The 22968-nt window shown below is 40.9% G+C and overlaps 1 protein-coding gene across 3 annotated transcripts in view; it reads right to left on the bottom strand.

The window, feature by feature from the left end:
* Positions 1–15469, bottom strand: part of LOC117456957 (nesprin-2-like) — a 42694-nt gene extending 27225 nt beyond the window's left edge. Inside the window, exon 1 of one of the 3 annotated variants that reach the window (XM_034096829.2) lies at positions 15206–15469. The gene's annotated coding sequence lies outside the window, so the exon portion shown is untranslated. Of the gene's footprint in view, positions 1–15112; positions 15171–15205 lie in introns of those variants that run through there. The other 2 variants (XM_034096830.2, XM_034096831.1) reach the window with 2 other exon arrangements.
* Between the last annotated feature and the right edge of the window lie 7499 nt (positions 15470–22968).

The raw sequence follows: 22968 nt of genomic DNA, 5'->3' as shown, positions 1-22968 counted from the left end.
GTTGTGCTAAAAGACACTCAAAGGACTCGGCGGTTCATCTTATCTGGTTGGTCTTGATTTAAGCTTGGTCTTGCTAGCCAAAATTAAGTTAACAATTAATATCACAGTGAATGTAAATTAGGAATACACCTTGCTAACCCAGCTAGTTAGCCACTGCTAGTGTTAACTGCTAATAGAGAAACAGGCCCCGCCAATCCTTGCTCCCCTCCACCCTGCTAATGTTCGATTTTTACTATGTTCACTAGTTTTCTGTTCTATTGTCTGAAACAAATATTAAAATATATTAGTTGGGATTGGAAGTTGGAATCCAATGTTTGAATTCAATCTTTGAATTGGTACTTGCTTTAAAGTTGCAATCAGAAACTAGAATTAACCTGCATTCTGTTGAGTACTATAAAGAAAGTCACAATAAAGGCCTGAACCCTGTAAATGCTGCTTCACAAATCGAAGATAAACATTTTCATCAAGCCTTATTTGCATTAGATTATTAAACTTGTTTCAAGTTAGCAAAACTCCTCCCTGCATGCAGGATTTGGTACTGTGTTTATCAGATCGTCCTCTGTACTTCCACTTTAATTGGATGAATTAAAAAGACAATCTCTTTCATGAGACTTTATCTTGAATGTCTTAAGTTCCAAAGCTTACATTACTACTTTTAAGGCCTTATACAAAATGGCAGTGACCTGATTTTAATGCTACGTTCAGGAAACCTTATCAAGTATTTTTTTTTCATGTTGGCAGATGTTTCTGTCTGATAGCAGAAGCATTCTCTCGATTGCATAATATTTCATGTCTCTGCAGAAGGGAACAGTGCTTGTTGTTATGCCTGCAGGAAACCAGAGGCAGCCAGACAGACCAGCATGAGGGAATGAGGGGAAGCAGCTCATCTTCACTATTAAGACTCATCCCGCTGAGATGGTGAGGATATAGTCTCCTCTGATGTACAATGTGGAATGAGAGGCAGTGAATTCAAGGTATTCAGATCATGAAAATGGCTTTTGTTAGACCGGATGGTGATATGGAGATAGAGCTGAGGTGAGAAGGAAAGATTCTGAAGACTTAACTTATACTCATTTAGATAATGTCTGTCTGCTAAGACAGAAAGCAGTTACATAACAGGGGCTTAATTTATATGAGTCTTTATTAGCATGGTCCAAGGGGGATTTGTGCTGGAGGTCTGCAGCATAAACTGGATGATACTCAGCTGTGAAGGTGACACATTTACAGTGTGATGATATTCCCACAGTGACTGCATCCTGAGACAATGATAATTCCCATTCTGTCAGGGAATGGGCAGGGGAGGGGCATAGCATTGACATTTGGTTGGTAACAGAAGTTCCAGATTAATACTTCAGTTGTATTGTTTACTACTTTGTAAGAAATACAATGTACGACCATGCAGCAAAACAAACTCATTTATTATTACTCAAATAAAGAAGTTGCCAGCCAATCACTGCCTTTCTCCAACATGTCATGTGCATACACCATTTCTTCGGGCAATCCCTTGATTCAATGCTATTTGAATCCAGCATGTGAATGATGGATGGCCACTAACATTGTAAACTACTATATAGAGAGGATGTAAAATACAGTCCATAAATACCATAAAAAGAGGTTTAACTTAATTTACAGTTTAGACAAAAACTTGAAAGAATTGTAATTGTTTATTTTGCTCACATCTGCTGTAACAGTGGCATTTCCTGCTGTGATGAATACAGTTCTTCGTCTAGCTTTCCATCCAAACAATTCCTAATGATGCAGGGTGAAACCACTATTAGAGAAATGGTTTCATAAATTACAAAAGAATATTTTTTCAATTTGTTTTACAGTACATATTACAACTGGCAAGGAAGGCCACACTTTAATTTGTTTGTGACCTTAAGGTTTAGAAAACTTAAATCGAATTGACATTGAAGAAATGACTGGTGCAGAGAAACGCACTGCAGGTCAGAGAGTGCAGTTCGGAAAAGGCGGGACAGAAGCACTGAAATACATCACTCCCTGAAGTTTCAGCAGCGAGTAAAAAAGAGATGAATGGCTCTTATTAGATTGAGGCTGCCGCTTCAGAGGGAAAGTGATATTCAGCTGAGGAGGGGATGAAGGTGAGAGGAAGTTAAGACTATTAAAACCATGAATGATTCAAATAATGAGTCCTGGGACAGCGTAAATCATCCGCTCTGCTGCTCAGCTATTAACGCAAACTGCTTGACCACATTAACCATCATTTACGTTGGAAATACCATATTCATCTCGGCCCTCAACAACTCAACTGTGGATAGACTGCACACGGGGATGAACACAGTGGTGCAGACAGAACATGCGTCTCTGTGGACAGTTGTAAACCTTACACTACTTAGAAATAATGGGCGCATATAAATTAGGACAAGTTATAAAATATACCTCCAGGTCTTAAAAAGGCTTTCTTTCAAATGGCAAGGGGTCGACTCCACTGGAGGGGAAAATAATAAGATTGCATTGCATAGAAGTCTATGAAAACATTACATCTCTCACTTCAAGTCTTCTTCAACTCTGCATTATGTTCACTTTGTAGATTAAGGTCCAATTTATAGTAAAAAACCGATAAAGCACAGAATGTATTAGGCCCGGCTTCTTGAAAGGTTTCTAGCAACAATATAGTTCTGTGCCAAGTTGTGCTCAAAGACACTCTAATAGGTGGTCTATTCATTTTGTCAGGTTATTACATCTGGTTTTAAGCATATTTTTGCTAGTTTTTGCAAAATGTTTGCCTCCCAAGTTAACGTACATTCTTAATTCACCTTGATATCCAAGCAAGTTAGCTACTGCTAGCTTTAGATTAGCTGTATTTTATATTTACAAGAAATAAGATCTACGAAACAAAGTCAAACTGGTGGTGAAATAGAGCAGCGTTGATTGATGTGTGAGGACACTGGGGGAAAGACAACAAGCCGTACAAACATTGACATATTATCACTTTATGACACTGATAAGGCTTCGGTTTCAAATGTACACATCCAGCAGCCACAGAGAAACAACCTTTGTGATGTCTGTGTACATGTGACCAATATAAGTTTGATATTCACCCTCCTGCTGTGGGCATGTGGAGTTTACACTTTTAAAGCTCAGAGGAAACACTAAAAGTAGAGTAAAGTGTCTTTTAGTGTGGTCGCAGGGGATTGTAAAACATGTTCAATTGAATGCGTCTGACAACACTCGGGCAGTGTGGATGGCCCTCGAGGTTGTGCTAAAAGTACATGTACCTTTAATGTAACTCAAATTCAAACCTAATCCTGAGTGTCAAGCAAAAGCTCTTGCACGGTGTTAACAAATCACTGGACTTCTGAGAACTTAGATGCACACATATGACCAAGTGTGCATCAGAAAGAGGCCTGTGGTGTATGTGTATGTGTGTGTGTGTGTGTGTGTCGTGTGTAGTGTGTAGTGTAGGTGTGTGTGTTGTGTGTGTGTGTGTGATGTGTGTGTATGTGTGTGTGTGTGATGTGTGTGTGGTGTGTGTGTGTGTGTGTGTGTGTGTGTGTGGGTGTGTGTGGTGTTGTGTGGTGTGTGTAATGCATCTCTGCTCGGGCTGTCAGAAAACTCTCCTCCTCATGGGTTTCCTGGTTCTGGTTCCCCTCTCCCCTCTCCCCTCTCCCTCTCCCCTCTCCCCTCTCCTCTCTCTCCCTCTCCTTCTCTCCTCTCTCTCTCCTCTCTCCTCTCTCTCTCTCCTCTCCCCTCTCCTCTCCCCTCCTCTACTCCTCTCACAGATTCTGTCCAACAAGCTTTTCCGTGTCTGGAAAATGAAACCAAAGGTGAAGTAGCTTAAACCTGCATTCTCTCTAACGACCAACAGGTGGCGATTCCACTGTTTGCAAACTGAAGGTGCATTGTATAGAAGTCTATGAGACAATTTAACTTTTTCACTAATACGATGGTGAAAATGTACTTAATCAGTTTATGGTTTAAATCACTTGGTTATGTACATTATTGTAACATGTTGCACCAAATGGTATGATACACAGTCACCTGAAAAAAAAGAATATTAGTTTAATATCTTGAGAAAAGTGCCGTTCTAAACTTTCCTTCAATAAAGAAATATTCTCCAATTACAAAAAAGAAATGATGCAATTGCAGCACACTAACCTCTCAAGGAGCCTTCAATGTTGGGTTTAACTTACATTGCCTTTCATCACACACACTAAACCACACACTTAGCTGCCAGTAGTTCATCAAAGCAACTTGTGCCATTTTGGTAGACCATAAACCAATGGGTTATGTGACAGTGACGACAGCGCATCCACTCCCAATAAACAGTACACAGCTACACCTGGTAATGTTGCATTTTTTGCAAAAAAGGAAGTGTACAGACTACAGATGAAAAATAGCCACTTGGCTAACTGGCACATTTACAGAAATGTTGATTAATGTGCACTGTCCCTGTTAAAAGAAATGCATTTTTCTTCATGTAATTGGGAAATAAAAACCGTTTCATTTTGTAGCGGGACAGATAATCATGTACGAGCATATCACCATTGTTGCCGTTTCTGTTCTTGTTACTTTGCAGAAACATTCTTGAGAAATAACTTGAATTTTATACATTTTCATAACCTCTCCCCTTTGTCTATCCTTGTCCCTTCTAACAAATGTTTTCTCCTCTACTTCTCATACTACTACTCCCAGAGTCAATGTATTGTCTAATCTGGACAAAAGGGGACGGGCAGGGAACAAACAGTCTTTCTGTCCTCCTTAGAGACAAACAGACGGAGAGAGTGAGAAAGAGGAGGAAGGACTGGGGGTATTGGTGATATCAACTATCGAATTACGTAGAGAAGAAGGTGGGGAAAGGAGGAGATGGAATAGAAGACGGTGAGAGTAACTGGAGGGTGTGTACGTTTATAAATCGTCCTTAAATAACTGGCACATTTGTTTTGAGTCATAGAGCCAAAGGGGGGAACGATACCAATATTGAATATACCTTTGAATGATATTCAAAATTTGAAAAACAAAACAATGAAAAGACCAAAACCAACAATGCATTAGTATGTCTCTAACGTCACGTTGCATTTCAACATGAGTTTGAAATTCCTGGAAAACAAAAATGTGTTACAAGTGTAGTTCTTGTAGTTATGATAAATACTTTTACAAAAAATAGACAGTACAGGCAGAAATATTGTTTTTTTCATCCACAGGTCAATTTTAAGAGTTTTGGCTTAACATGTCCCAACAGGTCATGCTCTTGAAAGTAATGGAAAGAAAACATGCAATAGAACAACAATAGGTGTTTGTCTAAATGTGTGTATTCTTCACCGTGGATTTCTTCTAAATTCACCAAAAGTTAGCAAGAGATAATGCCTAATTTGCATACTTCAACTGAATATTCCAAAAATCTTGAAAACGGATATATTGTATGCAATATACAGAATATATAGCATATTATATTATATACAATATATGTAAAGAGATCCTGACCAAAAGACAAAAGCAAGAAAAAAAACTCACAGTAGACAGAAAAGGAAACGGTATTGAGCAACTAACTGAGCACATAATGGAGAACCTCCATCGTAACTCAGAGTTAACAATACTCCTCTTAGCTTAGTGATCACAGGTCAGAATAGATTAAGTTTATATTATGACACGTCTTGTGAAAAGTACTGTCGGCCAACAGATTTGCATAGTCAAAGCTCGGCTTGGAGGAAACAATCTAAACTCTGACGGTATACTCTAGCCATCACATGGTGCAATTTACTTAAGGCAAATATGTTATCGATGCCCCTTTAAATCAGACTGAATATCTTCGATGAAGGATCAAGCAACATTTCACCCTAAAGGGCCCCAGAGAGCATTGCTGAACCTTCCCTTCCCGGAGTGGAACAGTGATGAGGAGACTTTGTAGGCCAACCTGGAAGTTAGATTTCCCCATTGGATTTCGTATTGCAGGAAATGCTTCGTGTCAAACACACGTTTATGATATTAAACACGTTTGTTTCAGCAGGTCAATCTCCACATGTAAACACCACTTAGTGATTTTTGAAGCATAAATATAATTGAAATAAAAAGTCAATGCCATAAAACAAACTATATCAGGGTTGCCTGGATGCGCTTCACGACCGCTAAACTCAAGGCAGGCTCGTGTCGGCGTGATGATGTTTAGTAGTTCATTTAGTCACCGCTGTTTTGATGATAGGCTACATACTGTAGAAGCTTCAGACGTTTACCAATAGGATTTTTACTGACGTATTCTATGTTGTAGAACAAAAAGGTGATTATCTGGTAAGCTTGTTTTAACCACAGACCTTGTTTTAGGCTTCTGGCCACAATAAAAACGTTGCCTTCAATACGAGGGAACCAAAAGTGGTTAGATTTTCCGGGTTACTCGTTACTGCAACACTGTATATAAAACCATGTAGAAGCCACTAAGCTGATCGTCTTTTTGATTTACAGTTATTATGGTAAACATTTTTTAATTAATGAGCCAATGATGTGTAGATTTAAAAAAAGCTATGTATAGCATCTTTAATGGAGTATGTAGACTGATTGAAGGGAATTAACATACTCAACATCAATGTATATTTAAGGACTTGCCCTAGTAGGCCAATGCTTTCTCGACTTACAGGAATTGAATTGTTTTTCTGAACCCTTTGTCCTCATTTTGAAAAGTAAACCAGACAGATGTGACTTTATAATTCTAAGCTCTTAGAAAATGTAGTCTCTGACTGAAAGGATGTTTAAAACTTCTAAAGGTATCAGCAGATTTGAATTTTAAACTAAGTAAGCTGGAAGTGGCGTCACGTGGCAGCAGAGGGCAGAGAGTTTCACAGAGTGAGAGGAGAAAGTGTTTGAGTTAGGGATAAGCAGAGAGGCTCAGACACACGGTGGAGGAGCGAGTGGCAGCAGCTCTGATAGATAGAATCAAGGCTCTGCTCTGTTTCAGAACAAATGTATGTTCATGACTTTAACAACACCAAAACATATCATTATTTATCTGCAGAATCTCTGCCTGTGACAGTGATCAGTCAAGCAGATACAACACAATGACTTGTAATGACCTCTTGCCTTTCCTCTAGCGCCATCCTCAGGACGAGCATAGCATTTTCAGCTCTGTGGCTTTTACAAACAGTAAAGTCCTAATGTTTTGAGACAGTAGGACGTTTGTAATGTCTGTATATTCTTTGGGGGGGATCTGAACGTCATACTAAAACATTGTATGTCTTTAAAACATAACCGCTAAAGAAGATTCAGAGAAAACTGTGTTTGAATTACAGACTAATGTTGTCTGTGAATTTATTCAAAGTGAGGAACAGATATTGATGGAAGAACATTTTTTTATTCTTCACCAAAGAGAAATATCACTTTAATCAGTTTGATTTTATGTGAAACAAACGACCAAGGAGCCAATTATGCTGAGCTGGCACCGAAGCACAAAACCAAATTGTATTCAAACCAAACTATAGTGGTTGACCGATTTAAATGGACGAGTGCCAATGTTTAGAAAGCCGATGGGTGAAACTATATTTCTATATCATGTTTTTTCTTTGTTTTGTGCTATCTAAATGGCTGAACTCATATATTAAACACTGTTAGAGTCTACATTGTCTGTTTGCTTAGGTAGATCTGTACTTGTTGGGGGGCAGCAGCTCTGTAGGGACATGGCATAGGAACCAGAGCGTCGCTGGTTCAAGTCCCCGAACCAACCAAACAAAGAGTGTAGACTTGGAGAGGTTTCAATTGACACGGCACTGGACCCCCCACAGCGCTGCCCATTGCTCCTAGGATGGGTTGGATGCAGAGGTCGAATTTCGCTGTGTACATGTGTGTGGAAAATAATGATGGTTTATTTGGAATCCTTCGTTTCTGTCTACTACTTCTATCAAAATGTATCAAGTACTTATGTGTCCATGGTTAATCAAACAAAACAAAATGTAGGGGGAAAAGCCTTTGTCACCATTTAGCAGTATATACTTGTTTCCAAAACTAAGTTGACTTCAAAAATCTATAAATAGTGTTGATTTATAAACTCAGGTGTTGGCTAACTTGGTTTCACCACCAACTGCTGATGTAGAAAGGTGGGCTTTTCTTGGACTGTTCAAAGTGGCATCTTTCCATGGTAATTAACGGGAATAAAATAGAAATATGGGGGTGCTTTACGCACACAACATTTGAAAAACTCTTGAAAATAACTGTATATAGGAAATATGGATATTCAAAAAGGAGAGTTTAAAGGTGGGGTAGGTAATTTTGGAGAAACCAGCTCGAGTGCGCTAGAATTTGAAAATACACGACCGGAAAAAATCTGCCGGCTAAAATGATTGTCCTGCTTTTTACAGCACTACGGTTTCCACAGAGGACATTTTTTTAAATGTATTTATTGTCAAAGCATTTAAGATATTCATTGCTATCTGGATGTTAAGAGCATTCGATGGAATATAACAAAAAGTGTTTCTGAAATAAATGACATACCCCACCTGTAGGAGCCAAAATGCTTGTTTTTGCCTTACTTATTATTTGTATTATTATCTTGTATTTCTGTTTGCATCGCGTTTCATTCTTATTGTTTATCACTTCCGGCAATGGTAACGTGGGTGTGGTTTATTGATATTTAGTCACCTGTTGGATGCCGGTTGGGAGGATATGATGTAGGAAGAGGGTGAATTTGCTCCGATACTTTCTGTTGACCGTCAGGTCTGGAGTTGTATATTGTTTGTTTTCGTCTTTATTAAACACCATGGACTACAAATGACTACGGACTCTTACATGGAACGCGTCACAGCAAAGAGCATCTTTTAGCCTCTCAGCAGCTAACTCATAGGGAGTCATTGCCGCTACACCACCTTTAACTTAAGTGAAAGAGTTGACTTATTTTAACATTGTCTGTATGTTAGCTTACTTTATGATATGGACACATTATTAGTGCTGTCTACCTGGCAATACACCTTGCAATGGAGACCAGAGCAGCTATTAAACTACGCTGCCATAAAACAAAAACTGCATTATAGCTTACATATGGAGGTAATCCTATTTTCGGTCCTGTTATGGACGATTCACAACTTTCAAATTAAACTGTGTGTAGGGGAATGGTTGGGTGGAAAGATGTGTTAAACTAACACAGGACTTCCACCAAGAGACCACTGTTTGTGTCCCGTAACTCATTAACTTATTTTAATTCAAATGTAATTTTAGGCCAAACCATGATCTTTTCCTAAACCAGACCAAGTAGTTCCGTTTTCATTCTGAGCCAACTTGTGTTAATGTGTTTCAAACTGAGACTGTAATCCAAGATACAAATATGATTCCCTCAAAACTGTATTCACAATGTACTTAAGTTGTATGGGTATGTACTTTTAGGACAGGGTTTACCAAACTGTCCCTGTGTTCTGGGCAGAGGGCTGCCGTGCTGCAGTAAACAGAATCCATAAAGCCGAAGGGAGCAGGCTATTTGATGGTGTAATAACATTATGTGGTGTTATGGCCGTTAGAGGGGACATTAGCCTGCAGATGTTAGCTAGCAACGAGCGAGACTGCTGCCACGGGAGCGGGGGGGGGGGGGGAGCTTTGGGACGTAATGAAGGTAATGAGAGTCCTAATGAAGCCCAGCAGCTTCAGCAACACTAATAAAAGACATTAGCTCTGTTCAAAACCCTTGCATCAACTCAGAAGCTGCTCTGCATCCTCTTTATCACACCGCTAAGATCCCTTATCTCTCTCTGCTGCACCCTCAGCCCTTCATCTCTCCCTCCTCTTCCTCTCAAAACTATGCTCTTTACTACATTTCAACCAGATTCCTCTTACGGTTTATTCACTGCAGCTGTCAAAGGATCCATAGATTGGTACAGCATCAACTCACGACTACAGTATGTTCTTATCTGCATAAATCATTCATGTATTCAAATCACATAAAGGTTACATGTAAACACAACAACTCAGTTAGGTTTATATAGAAGAGGATTAGCTCCACCATTTTAGAGATCTGACCAAAAGTGAATTTCTTTTTGAGTTCTCAGATTGAAGTCAGAATTTTGAGAAAAAAAAGTCAGGATTCTCCCTTTAAAATGCTGACTCTACACTCCGAATTCTGACTTGATTCCCAAAAATGAAATCCCTTTTAGTCAGATCGAATACACTTTTTTCACGTGTGCCCCAACCCTGTTCTGTGACATAGCGTCAGTTTTTGGTTCCACACGGAAGAAGAGTCCTGAATGAAACTTTGCTCAACCACCTGCACTCCCACCTTCCCAAAAGGGATTTTAGCACAATTAAATACGTTGCTATACCGTGTGACTTTCACTAAAGGTCGCTTAATATACTACGTCACTTAATGCGAGCGTGGCTCATTGTGCTATCACTTGAAACATTGACTTCATAACTGTATCACTTCATTGTTTTTCAAGCAAGGAGTAAAGGAGTTCAGGTATCTCGGGGTATTGTTTTCGAGTGAGGGGACGATGGGTTGTGAGATGGGCTGGAGAATCGGAGCAGCAGGAGCTATTGTTGTGATGAAGAGAGAACTGTGCCAGGAGGCAAAGCTCTCCATCTACCAGTCCATCTTCGTTCCTCTCCCCTATGGTCATAGAGGACGGGTCATGACCGAGAGACCAATATTGTGGATCCAAGTTGCCAAAATGGGTTTTCCCCTAAGGGCTGGCATCTCCCTTAGGTGAGACGTTCCGTCATCCTGGAGGGAGTCAAGGTAAAGCCGCTGCTCCATTTTGAAAGCAGCCAGATGAGGCGATTCATTGACTGGTGCAGCATTAACTCACGACGACTACCGTATCTTCTGATCTGCATTTCCGAACCAAAAATAAATGTTATATCAGCCTCATTACACTTGCCAATACACACAAAGCCATATGGTTAACACTGTGACATGAATGGATTAACTTTGGGAAACACAACTACTGGGTAAGGTTTATACGGAAGAGGATTAGGGCCAGAAAGGTAATGCCACCTGGCACCTCCCTATGGGGGTTATAAACCTGGGGCAGACTCAGGGTGTGGAGGGATTATATATCTCCACGCTGTCCTGGGAGTGCCTTGGTATCCTCCAATCAGAGCTGGTTGATGCCAGGAAAGAGAAGTTTGGGGCCCTCTGCTGGAACCGCTTCCTCTGTGACCAGACTGCGGATAAGAGGTTGCCTGTCAGCGATGGTTCCATCTTCTCACATGTTAAAAGATGCCGCTTTTCCATTGATATTCAATTAACCTTTTTTGGGGTTTAGACAGTTGATCTGACAAAAAAAAGTAAATCATCACTTCAGCTTTTGGAACTTACGACGGGCATTGTGTGAAAATGTTCCGACACTTAAATTACCAGTAGAGAACTGAATAGTGGAAATAGTTGCAGCCCTACTCAGCATACAGACTGAAGCTTAAAAATACTTTGATCATAATATAGAGCATGGGAAAGGATAACAACGAATTAGATGTTCCTGTTGTTAGTGTTCATGACTGTAGGTTGAGGTGGGAATGGGGTCAAACATATACATGTTTCTCAGGTCACACAGCTCAGGTGTCTGAAGTGAAACTGGAGCCACAGTTATATGATATATGTGTCACAATAACAGTAAAAAAGCTGCAGGCCGGTTCACCTCAGTGTCTGTACAAGATGTGAAAAATAAGCCCACTACATACATGTAATATATTGAAATGCAAAGCCCAGAGGCACCTGGACAGGAATATTAACCCGTCTCAGATTTGCTGTATATCAGTTAGTTTATAAGTCTAGGCATACTTATGATTTAGAATATGCTACATACAGTACCTTGTTGAATGGCTAAAGTGGATAATGTTATTATACTGACTGGCTGATTTGAGGTTGCTAACTTTCAACTTATTAATTCTGGCATATTCACACTAGAGCTGCAACTAGTTACTAATGATTTGCAAAAATAAACTGCAGATGTGGTCTATTAAATGTCAGGAAATGGAGAGAAATGTCCATCCTAGTTTTTCAAAGTCCAAGGTAATGTCTTCAAATGTATTGGTTTGTCAGTACAAAACCCAAAGATATTTACTTAACATGATATAAAACAGAGGAAAGCAAGTAAAATCCATATTTAATAAGTTAGAAAAAAGAGCACTTTCCGGCATTTAGAATAAAAAAAAAAGATTTTTAATGTTAATAATTTTGTAACGCTCAATTAATGTAGTTGAGTAACTGTTGCAGCTCTACTTTAACTGTGTTGGAAACAGCACTGTGTCCTTTTCATTGGCTTCTGTGTTGCACAATTGTTTCTTAACTGCAGGTGTGGCAGAGGATTTTCTACACACAGGTCTGTGTGTTGTTCTGCTGCCACTGGGTGGAGAGGCAGTTTAACCACACATTCCTACACACCAACACTAAGTGTGGTGCTTCTTCCAGTGACAGCAGCACCATGGAGAAACTTAGAGACAATCCAATGACAACAGGAGAGTGTTTGTACGATTTGACTGTATTCCTTACAGTTCTAATCATTTAATGGCGGATACATTCTGAAGCACACAAACAGTCTCACCTCCACAAGTCCAAAGCCTTTATGATGATGTCGGAAACCTCATGAACACAAAATCTGATTTTTTTTGTATGTCTTCAATATATGTTTAGTTATGTATGCGTTTACAGTAGGACCTGGAGTAATCGAGTCCTGGACTCGGAAGTGAGTCGGACTCGAGGGCTGATTTTCGTAAATCGATAGACTCGCGCAGTGATGGATTTGGACTCGTGAATTCTCGCACACGAGGACTCGGAATCCGATAAAGGTTTGAGTCGTGCACTGATGAACTCGGACATTGGCGATCTGACTTAGACTCGAGCAAGTGTTGTCTCGAGTCTGGATGTACTCTGCCCCAGGCATGTGCAGCTGAGAGTTCCCGTACCCTGACCCCCACTATTCTCAGTCTAAAGACGTGGGAGCCAAGAATCTGACTCTTCTTGTGTGAGTCTGACTTGGAATCGGACTTGAGCACAGGTAATGATGACTCGGACTCGACTGAGGCCCTGTCCACACAGAGACGATTTCCGTTGTATCCGCTAAAGTTCTTTATCGTATAGACCAGGGGTTTTCAAAGTGTGGGAAGGTGAGCCTCCCCTCAGAGAACATAAGAACAGCCGCACCCCCCCCTCCCAATTATTATTGCTATTATTATTATTATTACACACATGTTGTCGGGTTGAAGCCTGGGAAGAGAAGGGAAGAAGAAAGGAGGGCACACAGTAGGTACAGTGCGGAACAATACCCCCAACCCGTAGTTCCATGAGTGAATTATGTCAAGCAGTGATCACTACACAAGCCCCCCCCAGAATTCAACCATGGACACAAGGAGGGTGGGGCCGCAGGCGAGGGCCGGGCCATGGAACGGGCCGTCGGAAGGGGGCCGCAGGAGCGGGCAGGGGCCCCAACGAGGGCGAGGGCATCCCCACCGGGGGCGGGCCATGGAACGGGCCGTCGTAAGGGGACCGCGGTAGGCGTTGAGGCGAATGAAAACAACATCCACCAACCGTAGAAAGCTGGGTCGCTGTGCTGCGACGTGGGGACGGGCGTAAATATCCCGGTGGTCCCCAGCAGGAAGGAGCGCTGCCCGGCCGCAGGCGAGGGCACAGCGCCGGTGGGCACGAAGTCCTCGAGAGGAAGGAGCGGTATCCCCGGGAGGCAGGAGCAGTATCCCCGGGAGGCAGGAGCCGTGGACAGGGGAGAGGCCAGACGGGGCGACGTCCGAAGCCGCCGTCGAGGCAAACCGTGGTTAGAGGAGAGGCCCGGCAGGGTCCAGAAGTGCGCCACCCGGGCGGCGATGAAAGCGTGAGTGATGTCCGCTAGTCGTTGTCGACAGCCGTTAGCTGTAAGCAGTTAGACGTTGTCGTCGGCCCCGGAGACTCTGCTAGGTGGCGTGCCTCTACAAGGGAAGGTGCCGCTGCGTGTCGGAGCCAGCACCTCAGGGGTAAAACGCCGGGCGGCCAGGAAGAACCGGTCAGCTTCTTCGGCTAAAGCGCGGAGCTCAACACAAGCCGTGTTAGCGAGCGCTGTCTGGACATGCGGTCGCATGTCCCGAAGAAACAGTTCCATGAAAAATAAGTCGGGTTCTTCCGTACCTAGCAGGTCGCGCATCATCTCCATGTGGTCGGAAGGCTTGCTGGCTCCCAGTGCCGAAACTATGTGGATATAGCGTGCGTCGTCATAGGTCATTCCGCGGAGGGCAAAACGAGGCTCAGTCGGTGCGAACGAAGCAGCCGCAGACGTCTCGAAAAACTGCATTTTTTGCCATGTTCGGTTCAGTCTCGGATACTTCTGCAAGACTTATGTCGGGGTCACCAATGTAGTGCCGAGATACGGGAGTCGGAGGCGGTGCATCGAAGGTACAAAGTTAGCTTTAATGAGCATCAGAAACACACGTGTTGTCGGGTTGAAGCCCGGGAAGAAAAGGGAAGAAGAAAGGAGGGCACACAGTAGGTACAGTCAACATTATGTGTCCGTGCAGACAATACCCCCAACCCGTAGTTCCATGAGTGAATTATGTCAATCAGTGATCACTACACCTGGAAGTTATTGAAGAAATAAGCACATTTTTCCATCAAAAATATTAATATAAAAATATTTAGAGTATTACAATGCAATAAAAAGAGGTGTGTCCTATGCAGCAAGTGTAGTTATTTGATCCAGCATTTTGAGTCATTAAGTCACATTACCTGGAAGGTTATCGAATAAATATGCTAATTTCCATCAACATATTAATAAAAATGCATTTAAAGTATTAAAATGCAATAAAAAGAGGTGTGTTCAACAAATGTATGCTCTAGAGTGGATTTGCTTCACATTCGCTCGATCGGAAGCTGTCAATTTATTAGAAAGAACATCGTTCATGTGTAATTGAAAAATCATTTGTTGATGGTCCCTAAGTGAAAGCCTCGTTTCGCGGAGAAGATCTCCCCGTCGTAATACAGCCAGCAGCAGGGGTAAACTGACGCTGCTGGCTAGTCCGCGAATGTCTGTCGAATATCCAACCAAAAATTAACTTCACCGCGGTAGTTTAAATTACCATCCTCACAGTCTCACATTTAGCAAATTATTCCCTGAATCTGCTTACAGTGGCAAAACAGCGAGCAGGGTGTCAGTTCAGGTGACATATAACATGTTTTTGAGAAGAAGAAACTGCTCCAAACAACACTCACCGACCGGGAAACAATCCCAAATGCTTCATGGTAAATGAAGGCGTCAGAGCCGCTCGATGTGAGCTAATAATGTCAGGATGATGATTGACTTACCGGCTGCTGGACGGGATCATTTCAGGAAACGAAGAGAGAGTTAAACCGTTTCAGTGAGGAATAAAATACACAAAAACTAAAAAACACTTCCGGTGATCCAGGTGAGGTTTATGCTTGTAAGTGGCTGATAAGAGTTGAGTGATAAAAGCCCAAATGCAGACCTGAATCACGATCAGGCTGCTGCAGAAACTCTGAAGAGCGCCAGGTAACACGAGCCGACCTGCTGCACGTAGTTCACAGGCCACGCCCCCTCTGAACCTGTACACGCACACGCACACGCACACACTTGCAGCCGCTCACCTGCAGCACTTGGCAACCTGTGAAACACTCCCACTTCCACGGTGGCTGAGGAGGACAAGAAGACCAAAGCGGGTCAAAAATATAAATTGTACAACTATTCAGAAGTAACTAGGGTAAAATAAAATAAAAACCCTCCTGGTAATATATATATATATATATATATATATTTATATATATATATTAATATATATATACATACATATATTAATAGCATATATATGTTGACATACATCAAAATATATGTTTTATATTTCAGATTGTTTTAATGTAAATTGAAGAGTATGGAGGACAGAACATGACATAAGTATACAAAAATAAATAAATGTGTAAATACATGTATGAATAAATACAGGAATAAATAAATAAATACGGAAATAAATAAAAACAGGAATAAATAAATGTGGAAATAAATATGGAAATAAATACATGAATGTATAAATACATTCAGAACACACGTTATTATATATCTTTAGTATATTTCTACATTTATGGTCACTTACATTTATTTATGTATTTCTGTGTCCATATGCTAATGAAGTGGGTGGTCCTAACCTCAGTCTGAAGCATGATTTGTTACAGGAGTGTGATCATTTCTGGCAGATTGGGCTCTACTTCTAACGCCTGCTGACAGCGCTGATTCGAATGCAGGAGGAGCATTACTCTTTAGCCCTTATCTTTATACATCCATGGTTTATCCACAGTTGTAATTGTTGACAATTCAAATGTACTCAGGTTTATTTATGGTTATTGGTTTAAGAGCCATTGGAGATCATTAGCGGACCATTTAGAGAATGGAGAACCAAAAGACTATGTCCAGTTTTGTGGAACGATGTATAGAGGACTTGCCCCCAAATGTTATTGAAGCACACGTTCGTTACTGCGGTCACCTCAGCCGTCTCTCGCGTTTGCTTGGTCAAATCAGCAGCTCTTCATTTTTGAGTGCACGATTTATCACGCCTTTACGGTAATCGCTGAGAAGCGGCTCTGACGCTAGTACAAGAGTAAAATACTCAAAATAATGCATGTTTTTTCTGCTTTATTTTTCAGAGCGATACAAATAATTGTTACCATAAATTCTTAATAAAACGGACACTGTTGGAGTCAGTCCTAGTTTGACTGCTACCAACAATAAAATGAAGTAGGCCTACTTTTACTGTGTACTTTTTGGGTAATACTCTCAACCGCCCACCTAATTAGCATACGGACACAGAAATACATAAATAAATGTAAGTGACCGTAAATGTAGAAATATATTAAAGATATTATATACTGTAATAATGTGTGAAATGTATTCTTTTATTTATTTATTTGTGTATTTATTTCCTCATTTATTTATTTCTGTATTTATTCCTGTATTTCTGTATTTATTTCCGTATTTATTTATTCTTGTATTTCTTCATACATTTATTTATTTATTTATTTATACTTATGTCATGTTCCGTCCTCCATAGAGGAAGAGTGAGCCGAGATGATACTCTAACATATATTAGAAAAATTCAACAGCAATGTCTATTTCCCAGGGGTGCTGCAAGACACTCTGGGGGTTTCAGGCAGAAAAGACCTGCCCCCCTACACATCCATTTCATGTAGGTTTTTTTTCTTTTTTTCCCCCTACAGTATTACTGCACAGAAGAAATTGGCTAAATGCTCACTTTCAACTGTGATAAAGAAGAAATATTTCCAAGACAATCAAAAATCAGTTCACAGGTCAATGGGTTATCTTTAGTATCCAGGTCATAGTTTATTGTAAAATGTATTCTGTAGGGGCATTGTAGAGAAGGCGTACATCTCTGTGACTGATATCTCCAACACTCTGCAACTCACAACAAAACAATCTAGATTGATAAATACAGGTACAGGTAAATTATAATCCATATTGGTGGTGTTTAGCCTTTCAAAAATGACACTTTTTATTGCTCCTATACGCACATAAAAATGGACAGCTAGTTATAATCACATAAGTAAGTTGATTTGATTATAAAAGGCAACCTCATTACATTTATTTTCAGAATGATGACCTTAAAATGTTAAACCTAGTGTCGATGATGTCACCCATAGGTTTCTGGGCCATTGTAAATCTTAAAGTGGACGGCTGTGGCCATGGCAGTGACAATGGCATGGCATTTTATCATTTAATATACCATGGAAAAGTATTTTCCTGTCCTTCATGTTGGCGGGTTGTGGTGAAATTCAACTATTACAAACTTTTTAAAGCAGTGCTATAATAATGCTGCAGGCACATCAACCTGTTTCTACAGCAAGCATTTAGAAGCTCCCAAATAAACAGTATATCTGCCACCTGTCACTTGGTAAATATTGGCTTGGTGCAGTTTCTAAGCATGGCCACTAGATGTCTCCCACATACAACAACAAAACAATCATCAGGACGTCATTAATGTTTTGGTTTGGGATCCACATTCAGATTATTTGTCCTCAATACAAATTGGAGTCAATGAATCACTAACTTTAAAAAAAAATAGAATCATGTGCTCACAGTTGACAGAAGTTAGGTAGACAGTCACTTTGTTCACCATTAACAATGTGGATTTTCTACTACAGCACATATTACAAAGTCTGCCTTTTGAAGAAAGCTCTGTAGATGAAATACCTTGGTGCCCAGTAGCCACAGATTATGTATTTAGCTATAAACCAAGTTTATGGTTTTGACAACCCTTTCTGTCCTGTGTTGCACATAATGATTCTCATCAATCCCTGCTAAATAAACCATAAATACTCATGAATGATAAAGGCTGTGTGAAAAACGTCAATGGAAGTGGGGATCTACATACATGTTTCTAAATGTTGTGTCAGTCTGGATGTATGGAGTTTGTTAATCTGCTGTAATGGTTTTAGGGAATCACTGCAGGCAAGGTACAGTGTTGACATTTAAAAAGCATTGTAGGCATATTAATAAAAAATAAACAGATGTTCCAAGAATTATGCTTCGATACGTCTGTCTCTGCTGCTCTCTGGGCGCCAACACTGGATTTAGTTAATACCTACAGTCCTTATAGTTGCAGATATCAAGCAGTCATAATATTCAAACACAATAGGAAGACGACGCAAATTTAGTTTTTGCATCACATCATTTATTGGGGATCCATGGCATAACATAGAAAGGTACAGTTTCATCTGTAAATAAAATGCAAAGAGCATTATTTCCAGTGGATCAAATGACCCCGAGAAATATAAATAAATGAGAAGTGGGAGTTTCGGCAAAGGGGTGAGGGATAGAATAAGATGAATACAGAAATTCAGAGGGATACTGAGAAATATATATTGAAGGAAGACTCATGGCCAGAGAAAGACCCAACGCTACTCGTGCCTTTGGATTCAAAATACCATATTTTCTTAACACATCTTTACATATATCAGTAATACATGTTCACAACTGTATTTAGATTATTCCTGTTCTTTAGGTCCATAGTAAAAACTGTATATGACCTGAGGCCTGTACAACGAAGCCGGTTCAACATAACCTGGATATGTTTGAGTTAGCCGGTTGGCCTAATCCAAAACATACGCGCTGTCGCTAAACGGTCCTACGACGCGGGTTATCAAGTGGATCGCTCAAGCCAGCCGTGTCCTATCTAGTTAGGTGCACGTTCACATGAAAGGGGTGGTATTTGGAGCATTCGACCCAGAGGCGGCGCTAGGGGGTGGCTACTTGGGCTCAAGCCCCGGATGTTTTCTGAAAAGCCCCGGATGTTTCACTTAAAAAAAAAAAAATAAATAAATAAATAAAAATTGTGTGTGAAAATGTCTCGGGGGTAATGTGCAGTACCGGAGTCCACCAGAGAGGCAGCCGCTGCGGGACATTAGCCTGCGTACTGCGTAGCCTTCCCTTCCCTGGCCTGCTTCCTAGTGCCTGACGAGTTTTAAGCTAATAGTAATAGCCTATAAAGTTATGGATATTAGAAAGTTATTTTCATCGAAGCAGGCGCCACAAGCAGCAGCAGCAGCAGCAGCAGCAGCAGCAGCTGACAACAATGTCATCACCAGCAGTGAAGAAATGGATGATGTTTCAGGTTTGTGAATCTAATGGTGATATCTGCACTCTGGCTGACTGAGTAAGAAGTGAAAAAGAGTGATGTACTGTAACGTTAATCTTATAGCTAGTAAACATGGAGTAACCAAGGCAAGGCAAGTTTATTTATATAGCACCTTTCAACACAAGACAATTCAAGGTGCTTTACAAAAATGAAAGACATTCAAACAAAGGCATTTAAAAACAGTAAAAGATAATAAAAGAAACATTAAAAGAAAAAATACATGAATAAAAAGTTACAGTGCAGTTTAAGATATGAATAGTTCACACAGAAGTTCCACTTTACTGATGAACACAACAGCTCAGTTTAAATTAAAGGCAGCGACAAAAAGATAAACCACACTAAGTCAATACCCTTATATGTTAGTATGTATACAGAACATGACTAAAAATTATTCTAAGATGTAACGTTAACCCTTCATACCTCAGTCTACTTTTAAGACACTAAAATAACGTATTCCAATTTTTATTTTGTTTTCGCGCATGGAATTATACCGGCTCTCGTTTCAGTACACATAACAACGGAACCATAGCAACGGAACTGACAGGCAACGGAACTGACAGGCAACACTCTGAATTCGATTGGCTGTGACTGCATCCACTCAGAGTGCCCGATTCAGAAACGTGACTCTTACACTCTTTACGTCACAAACAAAGATGGTGGATGAGAATAGATCTATAAAACGATAAGCAATGCGCAGTGGATCGGAAGAGGACGGTGTGTCGGCGTTGTTCGATAGCGGTGCGGTATGCTAATGGCAACACACGCCAAACATGCTAAATCACATCAGAAGGCATCACCCAGATTTGCCAATCACCAGAGCCCGGCAAAAGACAACAGCAGTTCAACAGCTGATCCCCGCTGTTTTTAAGAAGCCAATAGACATGAAAGCCGAGAGACCAAAATAAATAACGGAAGCTTTTGGCATATGTTTTTCAACGACTTTGCGTTCTTGAAACACTTTCTTATTATTTATGATGTAATATTTCTTTCTTCTATTCTTTTTAGTTTTACAGCTTGATGAAACCTTTTTGTTTGACATCAGCCATTATAGATACTATGGCCATCTGAGTGTATGTGGTACTGTTTGTGGTTTGTTTTTAACTGTTTAATACAGTTAATTATTCAAAATGTCAGAGTTCCTTATTTTTAAACTGAAATGTGCACTACTGTTCAAAAGTAAATAACAACAAACCTGGAATTATGCATTTGGGACTTTTTTTTGCTTTTTCTTGTTGTACCGAACCGTACCGAACCGTGACCCCCAAACCGAGGTACGAACCGAACCGTGACTTCTGTGAACCGTTACACCCCTTGTGCCCGGTGTTCCAGGGAACTCACCAAGTGTCAGAAAACACAACCCTCTCTCTTTTCCTCCATACCCAAATCTCTAAAAACGGGGCTGCAACGGATCTGATACAGACTGATCTTGAATTATTTTCTACATCACAGAAGTGGTGCTCCGCTTATTGGTCAATTCTCCACCTATCAGGGGAATGTGGGGTTGGGCCACGGCCGGCCATTGCGCTGGAGACGCTGTAGTACATATGCCAGGCCTGTAAGTGGTGCTGTAGTCTGCCACAAAAGCAGCGAAGAAGACTTCCCGCACATGGTTGCCCTTCTGTTTATACTCTGCTATGGCTCTTTTTCTCCCTCCCCGAGGCAAGCGTTTGCTCCCGCTGCTGTAATTCAATGCAATCCCTCCCTCGCTGTAATTCTCTCCGGTAGTCCACCAGCAGATGACAAACACCCTCCTCTCCGGCTCTTCCAAGGAACGAGGGGACCGTGCGGCAGAGTTTCAGTTCGATTTTTATTTCGCCGGTCAACATGTCCGTTAAAGTTTAAATCTTCCGGACAAAATTAGAAAAGTGCCGGTCAAAGGTCTTTTGATTATTTATTGAGCTTTAAAACAAATGAATAACGACTCTATATAATCATATAAGAATACAACACGGAGGACGGAGATCTCTTTTTCTCCCCCTCTTCTCCCCGCTGCAGCCCAGCAGCTGATCTTAGAGCACGCTCCCCTCTCCTGCAGGGGGGCGTGGTGCAGCTCACAGAATCAGCCCCCTGCAAAAACAGCGCTGGAAAGAGCAAATAGAGCGAAATGAGGCATGGCTAAAATGCAGGATCTGTTTGGTATTTTGAAAGAAAAACTATTTATATACTTTATATAGGTATGGCCCTACAATATATTGTTCAAATATAGCATGATATGTCCCCTTTAAGGTATTATTAAGGTAGGGTTAATGTTGCTCTCAAAGTGCACCAGATTGATGCTTTTAACTTCAATATTTAAAAGAAAAAAATCTTCCCGGGGGAGCATGCCCCCGGACCCCCCTAGAGGAGGCGACGACCCCCCTAAAGGATGTTTGGTCCACCCCCCATGGACAAGCGTACTGACAGCGCAGCGTCATACTTCCTGAATGAACTATAATATTAGCCAAATATGAAGATGTTAAACTTTAAACATCCATGACTTAAACACTTTATCCAGGATCAAAGCCACATAGCTGCACCTGCAAGGTGAATACAGCTGGTAACAGAAAGTGTTTGAATGCGTACATTAACATGGTTTATGATATCACTGCCCCGTCTAAGACACGAGTGAATCTGACTTTAATTACATTTGACTCGAGTGTTTCATCAATTTAAAGGTGGGGTAGGTAATTTTGGAGAAACCAGCTCGAGTGCGCTAGAATTTGAGAATACACAGCCGGAAAAAATCTGCACTTCCTTACAGAGCCCCTCCTCCAACACACACATGACCAATGAGGGCACGAGATAAGTGTGTGCACAGATGGATGGCTGACAGGCAGGTAGGCTATCCAGTTACTTTAGCCGGGCCCGCTAAAATGGTTGGTCGTGCTTTTTACAGCGCCACGGCTTCCACAGATGACATTTTTTATGTATTTTTTGTCAAAGCACTTAAGATATTCATTGCTGTCGGGATGTTAAGAGCATTCCATGGAATATAACAAAAAGTGTGTCTCGAGCCGGTTTCTCAAACTTACCTACCCCACCTTTAATGTGTTGCTTAAAATAATACTTCTGCATAGTATGTGACACTGTGAGTGTTGCACGGCCAGATACGGCTCAAGAAGCTGACTCAGATAAGGAAATATATGATACATTATGATGTGATATCATGTGATATGAATGATAATGGGACACATCGACGTCTGCACTCACAGTGTGTACGAGTGTACGTAATGTTACTTTGATCCGGTTACTTGTGTTGTGGCAGATATTTAAGTAAGCTTTCTTAACGAATGTTATAATAGTCAGATTGCTCTGAAGATGGGAGGTAATATTCTATTAATTTTCACGTTCACACAGTCGGTGATTTTTGCAACGGCAGTTTAAACTGTATTTTCTTTCTCCTAGGCGGTGCTTTCACCGACTTTATCTCTT

This window comes from Pseudochaenichthys georgianus, chromosome 13, assembly GCF_902827115.2.
Source record: "Pseudochaenichthys georgianus chromosome 13, fPseGeo1.2, whole genome shotgun sequence".
NCBI classification, from domain to species: domain Eukaryota; kingdom Metazoa; phylum Chordata; class Actinopteri; order Perciformes; family Channichthyidae; genus Pseudochaenichthys; species Pseudochaenichthys georgianus.
Note: the sequence above shows the minus strand (reverse complement) of the source record. Positions and strands in the feature narration are given on the sequence as shown.